This window comes from Xenopus laevis, chromosome 7L (assembly GCF_017654675.1).
Source record: "Xenopus laevis strain J_2021 chromosome 7L, Xenopus_laevis_v10.1, whole genome shotgun sequence".
Classification (NCBI taxonomy): Eukaryota; Metazoa; Chordata; class Amphibia; order Anura; family Pipidae; genus Xenopus; species Xenopus laevis.
In genome coordinates, this window is record NC_054383.1 from 54136544 (window position 1) to 54159134 (window position 22591).

The 22591-nt window shown below is 38.6% G+C and overlaps 1 protein-coding gene across 14 annotated transcripts in view; it reads right to left on the reverse strand.

The window, feature by feature from the left end:
• LOC108703993 (zinc finger MIZ domain-containing protein 1) overlaps window positions 1-22591 on the reverse strand; it is a 316532-nt gene that overhangs the window by 136516 nt on the left and 157425 nt on the right. The window contains exon 1 of one of the 14 annotated variants that reach the window (XM_018240336.2): window positions 14269-14941. The exons of the other annotated variants lie outside the window; for them this stretch is intronic. The gene's annotated coding sequence lies outside the window, so the exon portion shown is untranslated. Of the gene's footprint in view, window positions 1-14268; window positions 14942-22591 lie in introns of those variants that run through there. 14 annotated transcript variants of the gene reach the window in all.

Here is a 22591-nt window from a genome sequence, read left to right on the forward strand (position 1 = left end):
CAAGGATCTTCACACACCTCTCCGGTGCCTCTTACTCCACAGAAGGAGCCCACCTGAATTTCATCGGATCCACAACAGAGCTGAGTCCCCAACCAGTTGAGAGATCCACAGGTTTGATTTACCAGAGGTACATTGCCCCATATCCTCTTTTGGGCCTCAAGTTTTTTTTTCTTTTCTTTTTTTCACCACCGTTGTATTTTACAGTCCTTTCTGCCTTTATTAATGAAAACAGTTATGTTGCCAACACTGGTTTTTGGGAGGAAAAGGAGCACGAGCTGTCAGACCTTTTTCCTGATCTTCCTTCTTCTATACCCACTATGGGTCAGGCCTGCATATTACCTATTCTGGGCCTATTTCTCTGCCGGCCAGATTGGCTAGAGAGACCGATTGGACCGACGATAAGTTGGAAATTTGATGGTTGTTCAATTTTTCTTTTTTTTCCCCCTTCTTATGGGGTATGCAAGGTGGTTCTGGCTTTACATGTGGCTCCCCCTTTTTTTGGGTATGTGTTAATGGTGGGGGTTATGTGTTATTGCAGAATTTGGTTACCCGGGCGGGTTCGCACCCAGATACACTGCAACTTAGGCACCCAAAATGGCTAAAATAATATCATTAAATGTCAATGGGTTGAATTCCCCATTGAAACGTAATCTCCTGTATAGGGACCTTAAATCCTCAGGTCCCAGTATTGTCTTCCTTCAGGAAACACACCACTGCAAAACAGATCCCTGGAGAATTCAATCCAAAGATTTTCCATTAATCCTGAGGGCCTCGGGGCCACAGAAAAAAGCGGATGTAGCGGTTCTTATCCACACACAGGTGCAGTTTACCGTGCAGCATATGGTTGCGGACCCGCAGGGCCATTACATTGTTATACATGGGCTACTTGTTGAGACGCCTGTGACCCTTATAAATGTGTACCTCCCCAATCAAAGACCGCTCCATAAGTTGAAAACTATTTTAGCTAAAATTAACACTGATGTTACTAGAAATCTAATAGTGGGAGGTGATTTCAATACGGTACATACCCCTTCAATAGACCGATTGGGGCCTACACATTTAATCTCCTCTCGATCCATTGAACAAACCTGCCAACAATTCCGGGCATTGCTGAGGTCATATTATTTACAAGATGTGTGGAGAATACAGCACCCTAGAGATAGGGTTTACATTCTACTCGCACCCCTACAAGGTGCATACTCGTATTGATTACTTTTTCCTTTCATCGTCTCTATGTTCTATTTTGCAGAGGTCCACAATACACCAGATAACTTGGACAGATCATGCACCCATAGAGGTAATATTGTCAAGGGGCTCCCCCACAGCCTATAGGGGGCCTTGGAGGCTTAATGAAAATATTTTAAAATGCTCCTCCTCCGGGATAAGATACAATTTAGTATAGAAGAATACTTTCATATAAATGAATCATCAGTGGACTCATTAAATACTTTGTGGGAGGCACACAAGGTGGTGGTTAGGGGGGGAATGTATAGCACAAGCCTCAGCGCTTAAAAAAAAACAGATTACTCAAAAGCCAGCAGCTACAATCTGAGCTCAAACAACTTTGGAAAAGACACCTACAGGCCCCTACGGTTCACACACTGGCTAAGGTAGTAACATTACGAAATGCCCTGAAAGATCTTAAAGTGGTAGAAGCTGATAACTTGATGAACAGGTACAGGCAGCTTTATTATGAAAAGGCCAATAGACCCCATACATTATTAGCAAGAAAATTAAGAGCTCAACAGGCCCTGCAAACCCCCCAGATTATTCATACAGCTCATGGTAATGTCTGCACTCCGGAGGCAATTGCGGAGGCCTTTCGTGCATATTACACAGATCTATACAACTTATTCCCTACTAGTAGCACAGATGGGTGGGCCAAGCAAGCCCAAACTTTTTTAGATCACTTAAATCTGCCCAAATTAACTGTACAGGGAAGGGAAGATCTTAACGCTCCCATATCAGAGGAGGAACTAAAAATAACTTTAAAACATTTGCCCTCAAACAAATCACCTGGCCCAGATGGGTTACCGTATGGGTATTATAAGACCTTTAAAGGACAATTAAACAAACATATTTTGAAATGATTTAATAATTGGATGGAAGGGGAGCATATCCCTAAGACTATATTGAGTTCATTCATAACTCTGCTTCCCAAAGAAGGTAAAGACCACACAAAATGTGCTAACTACCGCCCAATCTCACTATTAAACTCTGATCTGAAGATATTTTCAAAGATTCTAGCAAATAGATTAAAGGTATTGTTACCTAGTTTAATCAATACAGACCAGGTAGGGTTCACACTGGGCAGAAGGGCGGGTGACAACATCAGAAGGGCTGCCAACCTCGTAGATATAGCAAACAGGAGAAAACTCCCACTGTTAGTTCTTAGTTTAGATGCCGAAAAGGCCTTTGACTGTCTTAGATGGGATTATTTGTTTTTGATATTAAGGACTATGGGCTTTCAGGGACAATTTCTAACTGCTCTTCACTCCCTTTACTCCTCTCCACGAACTCAGATTAAACTGCCAGGCATCCTCTCGGTGCCTTTTCAAGTGCGGAATGGGACCAAGCAGGGCTGCCCATTATCCCCGTTACTTTTTGCCATCAGTATTGAATCCCTAGCACAAGCAATTCGTCAATGTCCGGACATCAAAGGCATTGAACTCAGGGACAAAACATACAAATTGGGCCTTTACGCGGATGATATTTTACTTACGGTGACACACCCTTTGACCACTCTCCCAAACAACATATTGTCAAAATATGGCCATATCTCGGGGTATAAAGTAAATAATGATAAATCTGAAGCTTTACCTATCCTAATCCCACATCCACAGCTTAAGTTACTTCAATTAAATTTCTCGTATCGGTGGGTAACCTCATCTCTCAAATATCTGGGGGCACATTTAACGCCATACTATGATTCTCTTTATCAACAAAATTACCCCCCACTCCTAACCAAGCTGAAGCAAGAGTTGAAACTTTGGCATGGATATGTAATATCATGGATGGGCAGAATAGCCTCAGTAAAAATGAACCTCCTACCTAGGCTCCTATACCTCTTTGATACACTCCCAGTCCCTGTTCCTAAGGTGGAAATCATGAGCATGCAATCGGCAGTTTTGAATTTTATTTGGGCACATAAGCGCCATAGGGTACCTAGACATACTTTGTACTGCTCAAAACCTACAGGAGGTCTAGCGGTACCAAATATCTTAAACTACTATTTGGCCGCTCAGATCAAACAGGTTGGGGATTGGATGAATCTCATCAGGTCCGGACTGAGAATTAAAATAGGCTCTGGCATTTCAGGTACACAGAGGCCCAATCAGCCCACATAGAGGCCCAAACAGCCCCCACCAGCCCACTAAATACTGACTTTCTATGGGACCTTATAGCAGCCCCTCTGGCATTTGCCAGAACCCACAGATTGCCAGTCCGGGCCTGAATCTCATCCCCTCCACAAAATGGGCCATGATAGAATTGGATTATGTCCACTCTCCCCATCTAGCAGTTTATGTATGGACTGATAGACCATTCACATCCAAGGAAAAGGAGGGAATGCTTAACTCTACTGCCCATACCATATCTTTATGGCGTAAAGCGATGGATACTCTAAAACTTAACAAATCCCCCTCGCAGTTGACCCCACTGGTAAGGAATCCAGAGTTCCCACCTGGCTTTACTAGAGATTTTATTGCATTAGCTACTAGAGGAGATCTCTTTCACTTGGGTAGACTGTTTCACCCCCTCACTGGGAAACTTGAACAATACCAAGAAATGCTTGGAGAACCTAACCTGTAAAGCCTCACTAGTTTGCAATATCTACAGTTGAGACATTTGGCCCTATCCTTATGCCCAAATGGTTTGATGCCAGAACACAACCCGGTGGTGCGTATATGTAGGGGGGGGCTACTCCCAGAGAAAATTAATTTCGCAATGGTATTCACTGTTTAATGAAAAAAATCTCACCACTGCCCCCCATGCATATATGAACAAATGGGAAGAAGCTCTGGGTCACCCTGTGGAGTTAGAAACTTGGCGTAATATCTGGGACAATGCAACTAAAACTCCACTTTGTATTACTTTGAAAGAGAACATTTATAAGATAATGATGGGCTGGTATCATACTCCCTCCCTGCCATATAAGATGTTCCCACTGACAACTTCCTCTAATTGCTGGAAGGGCTGTAATATGGAGGGGACATTAATACATGTGTTCTGGTCCTGCCCAGGCATTCAAACATACTGGACAATGGTGAGACTTTGGCTACAAAGAGTGCTGCTTCTTGACGTACAACCTCATCCTTTGATTTTTATACTAGGGAAAAGAGTCCCCGGCCTTAAAAATCCCATACAGAAATTGGTGAATGCTTTGCTTACTGGGGCAAGATGCGCAATTGCGGGGAAATGGAAATGTACCCATCCCCCATCTGAAACAGACTTTTTGGACAGAGTCCGCTTCATTAGGAGGATGGAATACCTAACGGCACTTCGTAATGATACAGTGGACAGTTTCAACAGGATTTGGTCTGCTTGGGACTCAACTCAGATTGTATAAGGGCCTATTGGAACTGATCTGGCCAGGTTTACTCATTTGGTCGTCTTTTCTTATCATTGCGACTCCCATGTCCAAACGGAACGGGATCTTGGATGGAAAGGGTCAATAAAGGGGGGTGCCACAGCCATAGCCACCAAAATTTCAGCACAAATATCACACTCATACCTTTGTAAAGGACTTGCCCAAGGAGGAGTTTTGTTTTTTATTTGTTTTACTATTTGTTGGTTTACATCTTCCTTACTTATATCCTGAAGTAGCTGCAAATTCTTAAAGGGATACTGTCGTGGAAAAAAATGTTTTTTACAAAATGTATCAGTTAATAGTGCTACTACAGCAGAATCATGCATTGAAATCCGTTTTTCAAAACAAGAAATGGATTTTTTTATATCTAATTTTAAAATTTGCTATGGGGCTAGACATTTTGACATTTCCCAGCTGCCCTCAGGTCATGTGACTTGTGCTCTGATAAACTTCAGTCACACTTTACTGCTGCACTGCAAGTTGGAGTGATGTCATTACCCCTCCCTCCTAAAAGCTGCTGTAATGTAAATAGAGCCTTGTCTGCTGAGCCTGTCAATTGAACAATAGGCAGGTATCAAGATAAGCTCCCACTGACACCACTTCCGAAGGACTGAAATAATTTAGTCCTGTGATCACTGCCCCCACTTACGTTTAAAAAAAAAATATATATATATATATATATATATATATATATATATATATATATATATATATATATATATATATATATATATACATATATATATACACACACACACACAATTCATTTTGGACACTGGAAAAAATATTTTATATAGATAGTTTATTATATTTGTTTACACAAAAATGAATGGCAGAAACACAGGAGTACACTCCCAGAACTGATGACAGGGAATAGAAAAAAGGATAAAATAAGGAGGACATACTTGAAAACCAGGAAAATTTAAGAGGAAGTCTAGGAAGGGTTAAAATAGCTCATGAGAAAGGAGGCAGTAAGTAGTTAATGAAAAAAGAAGTATTGCAGGCAGGAAAGGAGCAAGGTCTGTGTGAGGTGGATAGCAGAGGGAACTCACAGCTCCTTTACCTCATCTAGTAACCAGTAAAACTAACTAGGAAGGCAGCAAGGAGAAAAAGCTCCCCCCTCCAAAGGAATGCAAAGAACAAACTTACAGAACGGCAGGAGCTTTGATAGTGTCTGTGGGAGGAGGGGCTGCTAGTGCAGCTGTAGAGCAGGACGTAAGAAAGTGAAAGTAATTGTTTCCTGCAAACCATGTGACCGCTCTCCTCCAAACATCACACGCATGGGCAGAGAGGGGAGGGGGAGTGTACAGCTAGATTCTCATGTCGTAGTGTGACCTGGCTTTTCATTACAGAGTGGCTGCCTCCAAGCACACAGGTAATGCTGTGCCTGCTGTTAGAGCAGCACAGGATGAATGTGTAATGAGCAGAAATGGAAGCCCCCATGACAAAATACAAACTAAAATAACTTATGCATGGATTTGTGGATTAACATTTTATTTGCCAGACAGTGTTTATGGATGTATGTTTTTTTATAAAAATGCAAAAAAAAAAAAAAGTTTAAAATGACGACAGATTCCCTTTAAGTACAGATGGTTTACCCATAGCTCTGGGTTAATTGCTTGAGTATTTTTTTTCCTGGTAAAGATAAATGCCTCATGATTGTACCAATTATGTGAAGTAACACAGGATTATAGGAAGTATAATGTTGGCTTTATGGTAAATGGCAATGTGGAAATCCAATGCTTTATGTAAAAGAGAATTTGAAAATTCCAATACTTTATTGTAAATGAAAATGTGAAAAAAAGAGAAAGTAAAAAAAAAAAAGAAAGCTCAGTCAATGACAAAAAATACTCCAAAGAATTAAGAGGGGTTCCCAAACTTTTTAATATGACTGTGTCAATGATGATCTCATTTCTGAATCTTATGGTTAAAATATCTGCATTAAACCTGCCAAAGCCTACCTTGCTTTCAGATACATTCCAGGGTTGATTAAATATGTGACATATACATATCTTTCATATGCAAAATTGGCATATAAATTGCTGAAAGCAACCAAAACATTAGGTGACAATGTATACCACAAGAATTGATTTATTGCATATAGGCACGTTGTAGCAAAATAAAAGCCTGGCTGATTGACCACTGGTACAATCAATTTCATGGATCAAACTGAGATATGGCTTAGATGTCTCACCTTATCCAATGTTACTACATTCAAACAGATGACAGATTTTTTTTTTCTATTTTGTTATTAGGATTTTCTGTGATATGTCTGCACTAGCAAAAACTGGTGTTTGTTTGCTACTAGACTGGAGTATACTTTTTCTCAGTTTCTTTAAAAAAATTTTTTGATTTCTAGCTCTGATGCTCAGTAAACTAAAGTTGACTAGTGCATATTTGAAATACTGCACATAATAGTGCAATGCAGAACTTGCTGCAACTTGTACAAGCCCATTACAATTTTATTTTTCCTTGTATACCAGCTTGTATACCAGCTAATACATATTTTGAATTGTTCCATTGTACTTTGCTCAAATTTTTCCTACAACCCTCTATTAGATCCAGAGGAAGGCAAAATGATTCCATCTGAAGTGGTCTCCAATTTGCCTAGGAAAGGGAAAACATTTCCTTCTTTTAAACCACTTAAATTTCTACCCTTCCTTAAATCAACACTGTACTAATGGGGGAATGTAATAAAAGTTGCTAACGGAAAAAATATTCACAATGCGAAAAGTTATTTTTTTTGTGCAAATTTAATATAGATTTTGCGAACCCGGAAACTGTTTAGCGACCACTTCCGACAGGAGAAGAAGGTTTGCAAATTTTATAGTTTGCACCAGTGCGAAGTGAATATAATAAAACTTCTTACTGAAAAAGTTATATTTGCCCCTAAAGATTACAACACTTTCAAGCACTTCTTAAAATTGGGCAATGCGCAATTAAAATTCGCAATGCGAGCTTAGGAAAGAAGACACGTCCAAAATGGTGTCTAATTTGTATGCCCAGATTATGGCTACTGCTCAGAGCCCCTTCTCTATAGCATTAGTGTCATGGAAGAGGGATATCCCGGATATGACAGAGGACAAATGGGATGAAGTGACGGGAAATTTATACAATTTTCTGATTAGTGCTAGAGATAAGCTAATTCAATATAAATTCTTAATGCGAACATACCTCACCCCCAATAGATTGCACCGTATGGGGAAACTTCCCTCCCCGACTTGCAAAAGGTGTGGGGAACTAGATGGATCATATTGGCACATGGTGTGGTTGTGCCCTATCATTCAACGATATTGGACGGAAATCACCAGGTATATGGTAGATATGTTAGATTTACCCCCACTCCATTACCCTGAGGTTTGTCTGTTGGGTTCGTTGGAAGACATCCTTCCCTCAAATAAAACAAGATACTCGTAAGGTCACTTCTATACTATGCAAAGAAAATGACAATTATGAAGTGGATGGCACCACTTCCCCCTACGACAGGTGAATGGATAGCTTATGTGAACCGATTACTTCCTTTAATAAAATTGACATATGAGGCTAGGAAATGCCCAGATAAGTTTAGCAGTGTATGGCAGCCCTGGTTAGATGTACATTTGCTTCAATTGTCTTAATAAGGATTTAATGCTGCTATTGCTCTTGATGTTACATTTGTATGCAATTGTTTTACGGATGTTATTGTACCCTCCACCCCCTCTTTCCTTCTGTATCCCCCCCCCCCTCCTTTTTGCTTTTGGAAAACAATAAAAATGTTTACTATCAAAAAAAATTCGCAATGCGATAACAATTTAAGGAAGAGTATTACATTGCAAAATGCTAATTTTTAGTCTTATTTGTGCAAATTGTTTTGCTCTTTGCGACTTTTATTACATTCCCCCAAATGAGTATTAATATCAGTAGTCTTACATTTTTACAATAAAAATACATCCCACCCTCTCTTAAAGCAATCTCATTTATCTCCTAATACTGTACAACCATTTCAGGTAGTAAATATGCATAACTTCACAGTTCTCACTTTCTCTGGTGAAAAGGGCACTAGAGTTTATGGTATGTTCAACTTAAATATTTATAAAGAATGAGCCACATTTCAGTTTATTTCAAATAACACATAACAGAAAAGTAAGTTCCAGGCAGATGCATTATTGGAGCAACTTCTAAAGCAGACTTTTTCATATTGTGTAAAGAACAGTACATCTTTCTGTAACTTAGGAAATAAATGTTCAGAAGACAAAGTGCAGAGGGCAAGCTTCCCTATTTTAATTCCAATATATCTTGCTTAGCAGCTCAGCTACTTTAACAGAGAAATCCAAACACTCACAGACACGGAGGGCTAAACCTAAATCCCAATGTAAACCGGTGGATGAATGTTGTTACATCATTTTCATTAGCTGGCAGTGTGGAACTGATGGCTTCAGTGCAATCATAGCTGCTCAGAGCTGACGACTGTCTCATTTCATGTTAGAACACTGTAATGACTTTATTGTTCTACTCTCAACGCAACCGCTGTTATGATTAAATCATCTACGTTATCAGGGTTTCAAGCAAGAGCACATATTGGGGAATTTTTATATATATATATATATATATATATATATATATATATATTATATATATATATATATATATATATATATATATATATATATATATATATATATATATAACAAAATTCATAAATATGAGTCCAGTGAAAGCACTTATATTACAATGTATTATGATCCCTCTCTGTATAAAGCAGACATATTACACAGTGCTTTACAGAGAGTTTTTATTTTACACAACTATGTAATACGCTGGTGCTTTATAAGCGCTAGTAATGAGGTCCTTATCTCATCCCCACATGCTAGGGACAAGTTTTTCAGGAACCTGTTTGTGAAAGTTCTCATTCATCCAGGTCATGGTATATCTATAGAAATAAGTCAATTCAGGAACCAATTAATGCTAACCAGTGAGCCACCATGCTGCCCTATATGCTCTTTGACAGAAGTCATTATACAAGTGAGTTCAGATATAACCTACCTTATCCTTTTAGTAGCTACAACTCAATGAAACTTAAAGTAGGCCTACAAATTATACCAGCACATACTGAATTCCATTACTTTCCACTTCTCTTCAGTACAATCCTTATCTCTGAAGACCTCATTATTTAATTGTATCATAATATTACTATTATATCGTTATTACTGTATGTTTGTGAAGATTCTCATTCATCCAGGTCATGGAATATCTATAGAAATAAATCAAATCAACTGGACTTGCTGTGTATTTTTCCTTGAACTGGGCACAAAAGAAACCATGATATCATATGATGTTATGTCTCTCTTTACGTGCATTCCCATCACAGAGGCAGTTAAAACAGTGAGAAAACGGTTGCTAAAAGACAACACCCTTGACAACAGAATGAAGCTTAACCCAGAGCAAGTATGTTCCTTACTGGACCTATGCCTAAGTACCACATATTTCAAGTACAAGGATAACAAGCAGAAACATGGCTGTGCCATGGGTTCACCTGTTTCGCCTATTGTGGCAAACCTGTACATGGAGGAAGTGGTAAGAAAGGCCCCGGATCGCTTCAAAGAATCACTCCCAGTCATTGGTTGCGTTATGTGAATGATACATGGATTAAAATACACACACAGGAGGTACAGACTTTCACTGAACACATCAACACAGTGGACCACAACATCAAGTTTACATGAGAAGATGTGCAAGATGACACACTGGCTTTTTTGGACTGTTTGGTAAGAGTCAGATAGGGTGGAAAGCTGGAAATAGAGGTCTACAGGAAACCTACCCACACAGACCAGTACCTGCTATTTGACTCCCACCATACACTATATCACAAACTGGGGGTCATCAAAACTCTACATCACAGAGCAGACAAGATCCCCACCAGCACAGAGGCTAAGTTGAAAGAGATGAAACATCTCAGAGGGCCCCTGAAGACATTTGGGCTTTTGTGAAAATCGGTAGAAAAAGAAGCAATAACACCAAGACTACCGGTGAAGGTGGAAAACAGGACAGGAGAAAGAACCTGGTCCTCCCATATGTAGCTGGGGTGTCGGAAAAACTTAGAAGCCAGCAACACACTGAGGCAACAACTAGTTCACCCAAAAGACCCCATCCCAAAGCACAAGAGTAACGTGTATGCAGTGTAGTGCAGTGAGGAATGCTCTGGTTTGTATATGGGGGAAACCAAACAACAGTTACACCAGCGTATGGTGCAGCACAGAAGAGTTAGCTCCTATGGTCAGAACTCTGTGTACCCACATCTAAAAGGACACACGTTTAAAGACTGCTAAATCCAATCAACACCAAATTTAATGACATCATTGTGGATTATGATAAACAGATTATGCTGATTGGAGCCAACGTATCAAAGGATATATATTCTTGACGGAGGATTTACAAGTTATTCTGAATTGAGAAAGCCAGTTGGATGGCTGGTGAAAGGTCTTCAAGGGAAAAAAAACAGTAAGTCCAGGTGATTTGACTTATTTCTATAGATATCATTATTACTGTTTTAATCACACACAAATCTTCCACAAATGCATATTTAAACAAAAAAATAAGCAATAAATAAGCACCTATGCTGTGTGCAAGAAAAGAACAAAGACTAGTCACTAGACAAACACATTCTATCAAGGCAATGCCTATTTAATTAAATCATGCAGCATCCGGATATGCCCGCTTGGCTGAAGTATTTAGCTATGTGCAAACCTAAGGCTTCCGGATCCATTTGCTGAGAGAGGGGAGGGCAGCAGCACAAACAGCAGCTAGACAGAGGTAGGTTGAAGCTAGGACACTGAAATTTAGACAGTGCTGAGCCTGAAAGATGGAAAATAACTGGCGCATTTGGATCCACACCCATCACTGGCCATCCAGTAACCAGGAAAGCAGAACACATTCACACTATCTTTGAGCTGCCAACAAATAGGAGTGGCACAGCTACACATTTAACTATTTACAAGCAAAGTAACCCACAGGAAAGTATATACTGTGTTTCAAAATAGATCACCACCTTTTTAAAACATAACTTTTATCAAACTCTGGTACTAGTTATAGATCAGGGTTTTAAACACTCACCCTAAAACCAAACTTGTAATTGGAAGATTAAAGGCCAAAGGTTTGCCTTATAATGAGTATAAATGCACACATATGGAAGTCAACTCTGCAGCTCTAAAGCTGAAAGAATCCTGTTCACACTGACAGTCTTTGTAAAGCTCAAACACAATCAGAGAAGAAAACAGTTAATTTTCTAAAAGTCTATGATGTCACATTTCGCCAAAAACAGCACCACTGAAACCTGGTGTGTAAAAGAGCTGTTCTTCTTATAAGTAACCTTTAGTCTTTTTATAAAGTGCATTTATGTACTCAGGGCTGACTCAAAGGAATAAGCTGGATATGAGCACAAGCATTCATGTGAGTAGTATTCAGATGACATGCCACTCTTACACACTGCCAAACTGTTTCCATATGATCACACTCTCTGCTGGGTTCCATATTTGCAAAAGCTGCTGCTTTTGTGACAGCTGTGCTGGGAGCACTTTGTGACTGTTTACTCACGCATCGGTAGGGCCAAATGTCCACTTCCTTCCAAAGAAAATCTGCACCTGCAGCAGGCAACCTTGGAGGCTTTTTGGCTGCAATACACAGCGGTCAGTGAAGAAAAAGCTGGTCTGCTTGGGTAAAACTAGTAATGAGACCACATTGTGCTGAAATGTTAGTGACAGGGAAACTGTTAGCTTCTTTTGATATGAAGTTAATTGGTACTGAGAATGCCAGTGAAACTTAATGGATGTATTTGTATAGATATATTGGGAATGGTTCTCTCTACTATTTGTTTATCCCAGAAACTGAAATATACAATCTTAAGAGTTTTTCAGATCAAATCGCATATTTTGTTTGATCTGGCAAACCATTAGCTCAGATTTTTTAATGCTACGCTTATTGCGTCTCCTTTTTAAGAACCTTATTTAATATGCCACACATATATTCTAAGGGTGAATACAGGCAATTTTCAACCTTTGTCTTTTATAGTGGTGGATGAATCCGCTTACCACCCACAGATACCAGTAGGATCACCCATAAGGAGCTCAAATACTATTTCTTCTTAAATGGCTTTAGTAATTAAAGACATTGCTGTACACAAATATTGGAGTATCATGCCTCTGGATATACTACAGGGCACAGTACAAGTGCTAGCTAAGGTTGCCTGGGAAAGTGTTTGCTGTTGGTGATGAAAGAGAACATACGAATTGATATATATTTATGTAGAGATAGATCACAGGGTAGCTACTGCATGTACAGTAGAAGAATAATAATCAGCTTATTTGTTATGGTCCCCGTGTGTTCATATACCAGTCCACTTTAATTTTTCTATGTGCAAGATTAGCGCCTCTCATGGTGCTCATTCAAACACTCATATAATACAGCTCCCACTGTTTATTTAGTTGCCAGTCTATAGGGGACTTTGTGCTAGACTGAACACCATAACAATTTCTGGCGCTAGGATGATATGCAAATCCCCATGGTACTGTATATTTAATCAAGCTGCTTCTTGGTTCACTTCTTACCTTTCTAACTGATTCCATCGGGGTGTACCAAGCTTCTGTATTTGGGCCATTGTTGTTCTGCATATATACTCTTGGAATGTTTCATTCACTCATTTATTTGTAAGCTGATGATATTTAAATATATGTACCCTTCCCTTCAATAACCTCTTAACCTAAGATGTCTAACTGCCTCCACATTAACTCTATTACTGCCTGTGGTAAATTTTGATTGAATAACATCAATACCACAGACAAAATCTAATGCTTTAGAGAAACATGAGATATTTTGGCAATAATGCACAAGTAAAAGCAGCAGTTAAAATACTTCATGCCTTTATCCTGTACCATCTGGGCTCTTGCAACCTGGCCTTTCTAAATACCACCTATCTCAAAGAATAACTTACAAAATCCTATTCATAACCTACAAAGACCCTCATTTAATGCACCTTCTGGGGCATATCATATAATGGCATACCATAAGCTTTAGCTTTGGCACGTATGATGCACTGCTTTAACCTAAAGCAATTGCAGTTTTAATTACTCTATTTGTGTCCATAAATTGCTTAATCAGTTGTAAGGTTATATGCGACAGGGACCTCCTTCCTCATATTCCAACACTTAGCACTTAATTGTGAACTTAATTTTACATATTGTACACAGTTATTTATATATTATGTATTATTCCTTGTCTGTATTGTCTGAATGCAAAATGCTGCATTTACCACTATAAAGCATAAATAAAAATATACATACTCCCACCCACAAGTTTCCCATACAACCATTCACTCTATGCCAGTGGCAATACCAGTCATCTTTCTCGTCTACAGACATGTAACAGGAAAATAAAAGAATAACAGAGAAAGTAACAGCATAAGCAACTGAAATAACAGCAGAGAAATAGAAAAACTACCTAAGCCATCCAAAAGTGCAATGTGACCCACAATAAAGGACCCTGTTAACAAAAGGGACTTGCATTTTTGGAACACGGGTGCCAGGCTAGATCAGTTGATGCTAGTTGTTTTAATATACAAGAAATACTCTTTCAGATAGTTAGAATGCTACATTATACTTTTATATATATTTCAAGCCAAGAACATAGCATATGGATCTATGGTTACTTACTGGTACTTATGGTCTGTTTTCTCTGTTACACCCCTGCATACTGCTTTAGAGAAAACTGATCTTCAGAAATGCTGGTTCTCCAATACTGGGAAGGGACCTCCATCCTTTAGTCTCTTGAACACTTAGCACATAATCTTGAATGAAACTGTATTTTGTATTTATTTAATATTTTATTACAGTATTGCTTTACAAAGATGTGTGCACAATTAGAGCTATACTGTACAAATAAAAATAGAGCTATACTGTACAAATAAAAATATACGTACAAACATAAATGAACAGTATGGATCACTTTTAAATCACTATTGCCATAGGGCCTGGCAAGACTCCTACGGCTAGGAAAGAATAAAATACTATTTTTCAGTCTGCTTATGGTCAGCTAGTGCTAAGCATAACGTTATGTTGGATCCATAACACTTTTGTCTTTCTCTTTACTGATTATCCCGGTCAGCAGAATTAACCTCAGCTGCTCTTTGAATCTGGTATCTAACATAACAAGCTTGCAGGGGAACACACTCATCTCTCAAATTCTAAGCTCTAGAATCAACTTCATCCCTAACAAGCCTCATACAAAGAGTTTTGTTGTAGTATTACTATAAAGGAATACAAATTAATGTGTTCATAATGAACTAAAATGAAGTCTATTTAGGGCAGTTAAAGGGATTCTGTCATGATTTTTATGGTTTACTTTTATTTTTAATTTACACTGTTTACATTGCAAATAATTCACTCTACTATTTACAATTTTATTCTTGAACCAACAAATTTATTTTTTTAGCAGTAGTATTGGTGTGGAGGCAGCCATCTCAGTGCATTGTGCCTGATCCTGAGCTTTGAGAAGGAGCCAGCACTTCAGGATGGAACTGCTTTGAGACAGCTATTGTTTCTCCCCTTCCCATTGTATTATGCCATGACATAAGTAGTGTTTGCAGTGCTAAAATTCTACCTAGTGGTAGACATGAGAATAACACACAAGCAGGAAAAAAGCAGGAGTTTTAGCAATGCAAACAAATCAGAGGTGTTGGATGGCTGCTATCTGGTTAGCTGCCCATTGTTCTGTTGATAACCTGCTGATGAGCTGCTGGGGAGGGAGGGGGGTGATATCACTCCAACTTGCAGTGTAGCAGTAAAGAGTGACTGAAGTTTATAAGAGCAAAGTCACATGACCTGAGGGCTCCTGGGAGACAATATGTCTAACCCATGCTAAATTTCAAAATTAAAAATAGTTTGCCTTTAAAAAAAAAGAAAATTATTTCAGTGCAGAATTCTGCTAGAGCAGCACTATTAACTGGTGTGTTTGGGGAAAAAAATATGTGATTCTTGAAAATATGATTTAAAGTTTTAAAGGAGAATCAAACCCTTTATATTAAAATCCCCTACCCCAACCCTACATAGAGCCCCCTCCCTGCTCCCCCCCAGCCTAGTTGTTACCCTCGGTAAATGTCCATAACCCTTTACTTACCCCTTGTTGCAAATTCAGAGTATCGGAGTGCACGGGCACCATCTTCTTCTCTTCGGTAATCTTCGGGTCTTCTTCTGGCTCTTCGGCAATGCCCGTCACTTTCGGCGCATGTGCAGTTGTTAAAAAAAACGGAAGACTGCTCCAACTGCGCCGTTATTGCGCTTACTTCACAAAGATTACAGAAGAAGATGGCGCCCGTGAACTCCGATGCACTGAATCTGCAATGAGGTATATGTAAAGAGTTAGGGGCATTTACCGAGGGTAACACATACGCTGGAGGGGAACAGGGAGGGGGTCTATGTAGGGTAGGGGGGTAGAAGATTTTAATATAAAGGGTTTGGTTCTCCTTTAAATAAATTACTTAAACGTAGTAGTCCTAGTATGAGATAACTATTCTGCTTGAGTGCTGGCTTATCATTGCCTGCTAAAGCTGAACAAGAAGGTGGTTCTTCAAAAGCGCGTAAATTGCTTTTAAGTTATTCAAAGAAGAAACCAAAATAAACAATAGTCTCTCCCAACTGGCACTTTTCTCATCTCGGAGGTGCAGAAGATGAAAATCCCATAAATTCTGTTTCCCTTCGTTTAAGAATGAGTGAGTTATGCCAATATAAACTGTAGAGTCTGTGATTATAGCACCTTTTGTAAACTAACCCAAGAAGCTCATAAGATATCACCTGATTTTTTGTTCCACAGATCTAAATTTTTAGGAATACATACACTCTAGGATTTAGGATTGACGAGGCATCAAGGAATGTAGAGCATCAGGGATTCTTGTTTGTTTTTGGAAGGCATTTCCCACCTATTGGAGATCATTATTTATAGCAAACAGAAGGGAAATTGGAAATAATGCATTCACCTCTAGTGTGATACTGAGGTTTGCAACACTGCATTACAAACTATGGTATTAAGCATCACAATTATTACACAATGTTAAAATTAGATATTTTGTCTTTTGTAAGCATGCGGTTATAGTTTCCAATAACATTATATTTATATTACTATATATATATATATATATATATATATATATATATATATATATATATTTATATATTTTTATATATTCTATTTACAAAGTTATTGCATTACCTACCACATAAACTGAAAAAAAATCCAATAAGAACAAAAAATCAGCTAGCCCAGCTTACAAGGGTAAAAAGACAAAACACTACATGCATATCCCACTTTAGTAGCCAGACATGGAATCATTTTATATGTGTAAAAGCACAAGCTAAAGAGAGCTAATGCATACCACCAATTTTCTCATAATTTGTCAGTGACCTTATTATGACTCAAACACAAAGTACACTATTCCACCGATTTATGTGTTGATTTTCAAGGGCACTGAGACTCGATTTCAGATGTTTTCTTGCTTGTGCGGGCAACTGGAAGAGGATAACATATTTAAAGATGGTTCTATTTAGCGTAAGCATATCACTTAATAACAATCTTTGTATTTGCAGTTTAACAACAATCCTACTACAACTGCTAATATGATACATAGTTTCACTAAGAACTGCATCAGGGTATTGCTAAGCACTAGAAATCCAGGAGAACAAACTCCTGGGAACAAATTATCAACTTATTGAGAAAGCCTTCCACCTCTATAAACTTACATAGATGAGATAGAGATAGAAGTTGTCCTGGGACATTTTAAAAGGTCTGGGAACTGTGAATTGACACTGACCCTGATGTTGGAACACCATGAACTAATTATTCTTCTTTGTGTTTACCTGACATATGCTACTGGATCTGCCCAACAGGTAGATGCATGGTGGAGAGGACGCGTATGTGGGCCTACTGCTTACAGCACAGCATTACAGCATTGGACCTAGAATATTAAACTTTAGACCGACTGAAATAAACGGAAGAAAATGGTATTGCAGAGACTGAATCAGTTAAAGAATGCCCTCCTACAGAATATATGCAAACCAAACAAACACATCTCTTTTGCAGAAACTCAAGTGAACATCAGTGTTTTTATCTGTTGAAAATGATCTTGCATCACTGGCACTTCAGTAGGGAATTGTATGTAGTGACATGCAAATGTGCCAGTTGCCATGCTTTGCATCCTAGGCATACTGAAACACCCATGGAAGATTAGCTAATTGTGTGACTCCTTTCACAACACCAGAGTCAAGGTGGGAGAATATTTGTTTTCACTGACTGCAATAAGTTATCTTTCTTCTTAAGACTTGAAAAATGAAGAAACAGCAGAAATTTGGAAGTTTGATAGAAAGTTTCTTGGCCAAACCCCACCGAAGGACTTGGCCTACAATTAAGTGCTCTTAGGGCATGAAACCATACAGAGATGCCATTTTAATGTAGCTTTAAATAAAGAGTTTTTTCTTTTCTTTTTACTTTTTCTGGCCCTTGTGGAATCCTTGAATATCTGAATACCCATTTTGTTGTTGCTGGCAGATTAACACACAGTGTATTAAGGGCCTGGAGCACCCAGGCCACCTTTTCAACCTGGTGAGAGTTGCTATGCTGATCTCCTGTGCCCCCTTTTTTTGTTAAACAAAGTGTGTTTCAAAACCCACCCAAGCCATTGTTTAAACCAGAGGACCATGGGTTTCCAGCCAGCCCCCTCATCACTAAACCTCCTCCCCAAGAGAGAGTCCACATCCACTTGCCTCCATTCACCCCCCCTCCACACTTCCTCCCCACATAGTCCACCATTTAGAAAAAAAGTCACAGACCTCTTCATGGTATCTTTGGATACATTGTCTACGAATGTTTGGTATATGCTCCTACTGAAAGCTGGAAAGCATTAGAAGAAGGGAAATTATTCAAAAACTATCAAAAAATAAAAAATAAAGCCAATTAATAAGTTTGGCCATTCGAAAACACAAAAAAAATTATATCAAAAGATATATGTCCCAAGGCTTATATTTAGTAAAAATAAATTATTTTATTAACATTCACATTTTAAAAGTTTGATACATACTGACCCCACATTGCCCACCTTACGCGTTACGTACCCTCCGGCACTTAGTCATAGGTGTTCTATCAACAGCATGTTCCACACCAAAATCTAAACCCAGGTAATCCCTCCCATTTTCTCTTAAAACCAATTAGAAGTCAAAAGGGATTAACCCCGTTTCATCTATCTCTGATCTCAGATTTGCTCCTGTTGGGTATTCATATCATATCCTTCACTACTTATATTATTAGCTCAAGTTTCATTTTAGTTACAATGAGTCTACTCAATTTTCATATACCATTACATATTAAAAATGTATAAATATCTAAATATCATCAAAAAAATTCAAGTAAATCGCTTTGCACAAATATCCAAAACTTCACAATATATTCCCAGCAACTATAACTGCATCTGAAGCTAGACCTCCAATTTACTGAAGAGAAATTGATCACGAAGACACACAATTACATAGCTCCCAACATTTTGGAAATAAAGAGGGACAAAAAAAACTTGGCGCACGTAGTAAGGCAACATTTTTTTGACCACGTCCATTTTGGTGGCCACACCCCCTAATTACCATGTTCATTTTATAGAATTTGGCAGGTTATGAAAGTTTTAAATTATTTCTGTGTTTTTTTTCAGTTATTACAGTTTTGCTAATGAAGGTGAATTGCCCTTTAAGCTGTCAGTCTAACCTTTCCCCACGGAGCTGTTATCTTATATTCTTACAATTACTTATTTGCTTATCTCTAAATTGTTACAAAAGTATCTTATCTGTTGCTGTGGCTGTTCTGGGCTCTCTGCCAAAAGTCAATTACGTGAGAAACTTTGTATCTTTTTCTAACTGTTCAGTTCAGAGAAAAAACGTGACTTTCCAGTACAAATGAGGGACTGCGGGTTGAGCTGTCAAAAGAGGGACTGTCCCTCTAAAAACAGGACAGTTGGGAGGTATGCAATTATTATAGCAACTATGACTATGATTAGTTAATTAAATACTACAAGATATTCGGCTATCTCCTTTACTGACCAATCAGTAACTTATTCGATTCGGCTGTGCCAAAGTGGGACTTTATAGCAATCAGCTTTCCAACAGCACAATAAAAAGATGCCTTTCCTTTAGGTTATGTGTCTATACAAATCAAATATGTAGGCTCTGCAGGTCAAAGGCACTGCAGCAGTGTGACATCCCTTTCTGCTGCAGCATTTTCCCTCCCCCACATCTCTCAAAATAACCTCTCATCCAGTGTCTCCCCACCCCCTCTGTCTGTTTATGAAGTCTCAGGAAATACCACAGCTCACATTCCATCTCTACCCCAGTGAAAGGAGACCATGTGACCTGCATTTCTCACAGGGAAAGAGGGGATATTTTTCTGCTAAAACCTTTGCTTACCTCCTCCCCCACTTCAGTGATCAGCAGTTTTTTTTGGACACAATATACATTTCTTCCTTTGGATGTGGGCTGAGCTTTACCCAAGCTGGCTTCAAGCCATTTTAAGCCTTTCATGATCTGACCAGCTCACGTCAGTGCTGCATTCTTCAGAGAAAAGCATTTCAGGTCAATGAGTATCTATCCATCCTCCCTCATGGTGAGGATTTGGTGGCGAGGAGTGGCAGAAAACCCCAAGTGTTGCGTTTGCAGCAGTTAAAAGGTTAAATAATGCTACTTGTTTCATTAATACACCTTTGTACAGATAAATCCTTAATTTCCTTGGCACTGGGAAATGTACAGTGTGAAAATAACACATAAGCATGAATTCCCATAAGGACAGTGGACCCTAAGGGGTTAATGTACATTTATTCATTATGACTTTTGAAAATATTAGCACCATTGTTCCATTTCTATCGGTTTTCAAATGGCATAATTTTTAAAAATTTTCCAAGACTTGTACAGATAATAAAAATGCTTGGAGCTTTAAAATAAGTGGTAACAGAAAACACAGTCTAATTAATATAAATACCTCAAAGTCTCCATTTTGCTACAAAAAAACAAACATAGCCACCAAAATCTTTTACAAATACAAGAAAACTTGCGACTACTATTTATTAGCTGTGTCTCAGTCATCATACAAAGATTACAGTGTTTTTGCATCATGATATTACACTGTAATCAAAAACTGCTCCTATTTTAGGAACAAAGAATACAGAGACAGACTTATACCAGGTGGGATTCTCAGTGGAGAATTCCTCTGCACTTTAATTGGGCAGCTGGCCCTGGTGATATGGTGAAACATTTTGCTGGTGCTTTGAGCATTTGACCCTGTTGCTGGGCAATTTTAAGGTAAAATCTAGTAACAGTGATAGAGAGCACACTTTGCCAGGGCAGTCCTTACATTTTTTGAGCTTTGCACACAGTATTCTGGCCCTGATGGCAGACAGGGTGAGCACGGTATGCTGATTCACTGCCAAACTGTAACACCAGCAGCAGGCAGAACTTAACAGGGAATAAAAGCCAAGGGCTTCCTGAGACATTGTGAGTACAATACATCATGTAGACATGTCAATTTTGATGATGATAGTTTAAACTGCATTGAATCAACACTCCCTGAAACCCCACCCAGAATATCGACCCTCAAGTAGGGTTGCCACCTTTTGTGAAAAAAAAAATAACAGCCTTCCTATATCGACCCTCAAGTAGGGTTGCCACCTTTTGTGAAAAAAAAAAATAACGGCCTTCCTATATATTTATCTTTTTCCCTATTAATAACATTGGGATCAACCATCATTTTTACCGGCCAGGTCAGTAAAATACCGGTCAGGTGGTAACCCTACCCTCAAGCCATTTCAAAAACCAATGACCTGTGTCTGCTACTGAACTTAAATATACATGTGATGCCTGCACCGCAAACCATTCTGGGTAATGTAGTCTTATTTCATTACCTTTTTGTCAAAATTATTCATTATTTCGATGAAACGATAACAGGAACAGTATGCTGTGGCCCCAAAACTATAGGAGTTGTACCAGGATCTATACACTAGCCAGGGACTGCCCACAAAGACAAATTGGACCTGGAACAGTGTCCCAAAAACATAGCCAGTCACTATGCTGGTCTACAGCTTCTATCATACTGAAACTAATGATAATATATTATTGCATGTTGTCATTTTTTTTCAGCAAAAATGGGTGAATTTGGTTGAGCAAACAATGTTTCCATCCTCTTTAATACATAGTGTACATGTGAATTTTTTTTTATATGCATTTGTTGGGCAAGGTTCCCTCTACGCTGTGCGCTCGCACACAAATTTTGCATTGTGCAAATGTGCATTAAGGGTTAAAATGTGTGCACATTTTTTTTGCGTGCATAGCCGAGAATGAATTAGAAGTAACATTGGTGTTGGGAGACCCAATTATCTTAAAACTTTGATGTCATGCAAAAGGCCATTTTATGCAATTTTACCTCCAAAGTAGGCCCTGTGCCAGACGGGAAGCTAATAGGTGACTTAATGCATAGCCGATCGCTTACAGCATTGCAAAATCAAGTAAAACATAATGTATTACATGTCTTAGGTCTGAATTAATTTATGTATGCATGCCAATTTTAATTGTTATTCCTTTGATTTGAAAAAAATGTATCATTATAATACTTCGGGGCAGATTTACCAAAGGTCAAGGTGAATTTTCAAATAGATAAAATTTTAATTTCAAGCTATTTTTTTGTGTACTTCGACTAGGGAATAGTCCAAATTCGATCCGAATTTGAAAAAAATTTAAAAATCCGAAATTTATCATGTACTGTCACTTTATAAATTCGACTTCGACCATTCGCCATGTAAAACCTGCCGAATTGCTGTTTTAGCCTATGGGGGACCTCCAATAACCTATTTGGAGTCAATTGGTGGACTTTGAAAAATCTAAGTTTTTTTTTTTTTTTTGGGAAAACTTCAAATCAAATTCGATCGAATGCGCTATTTCTTCAATTCGTACAATTCGAATTCGG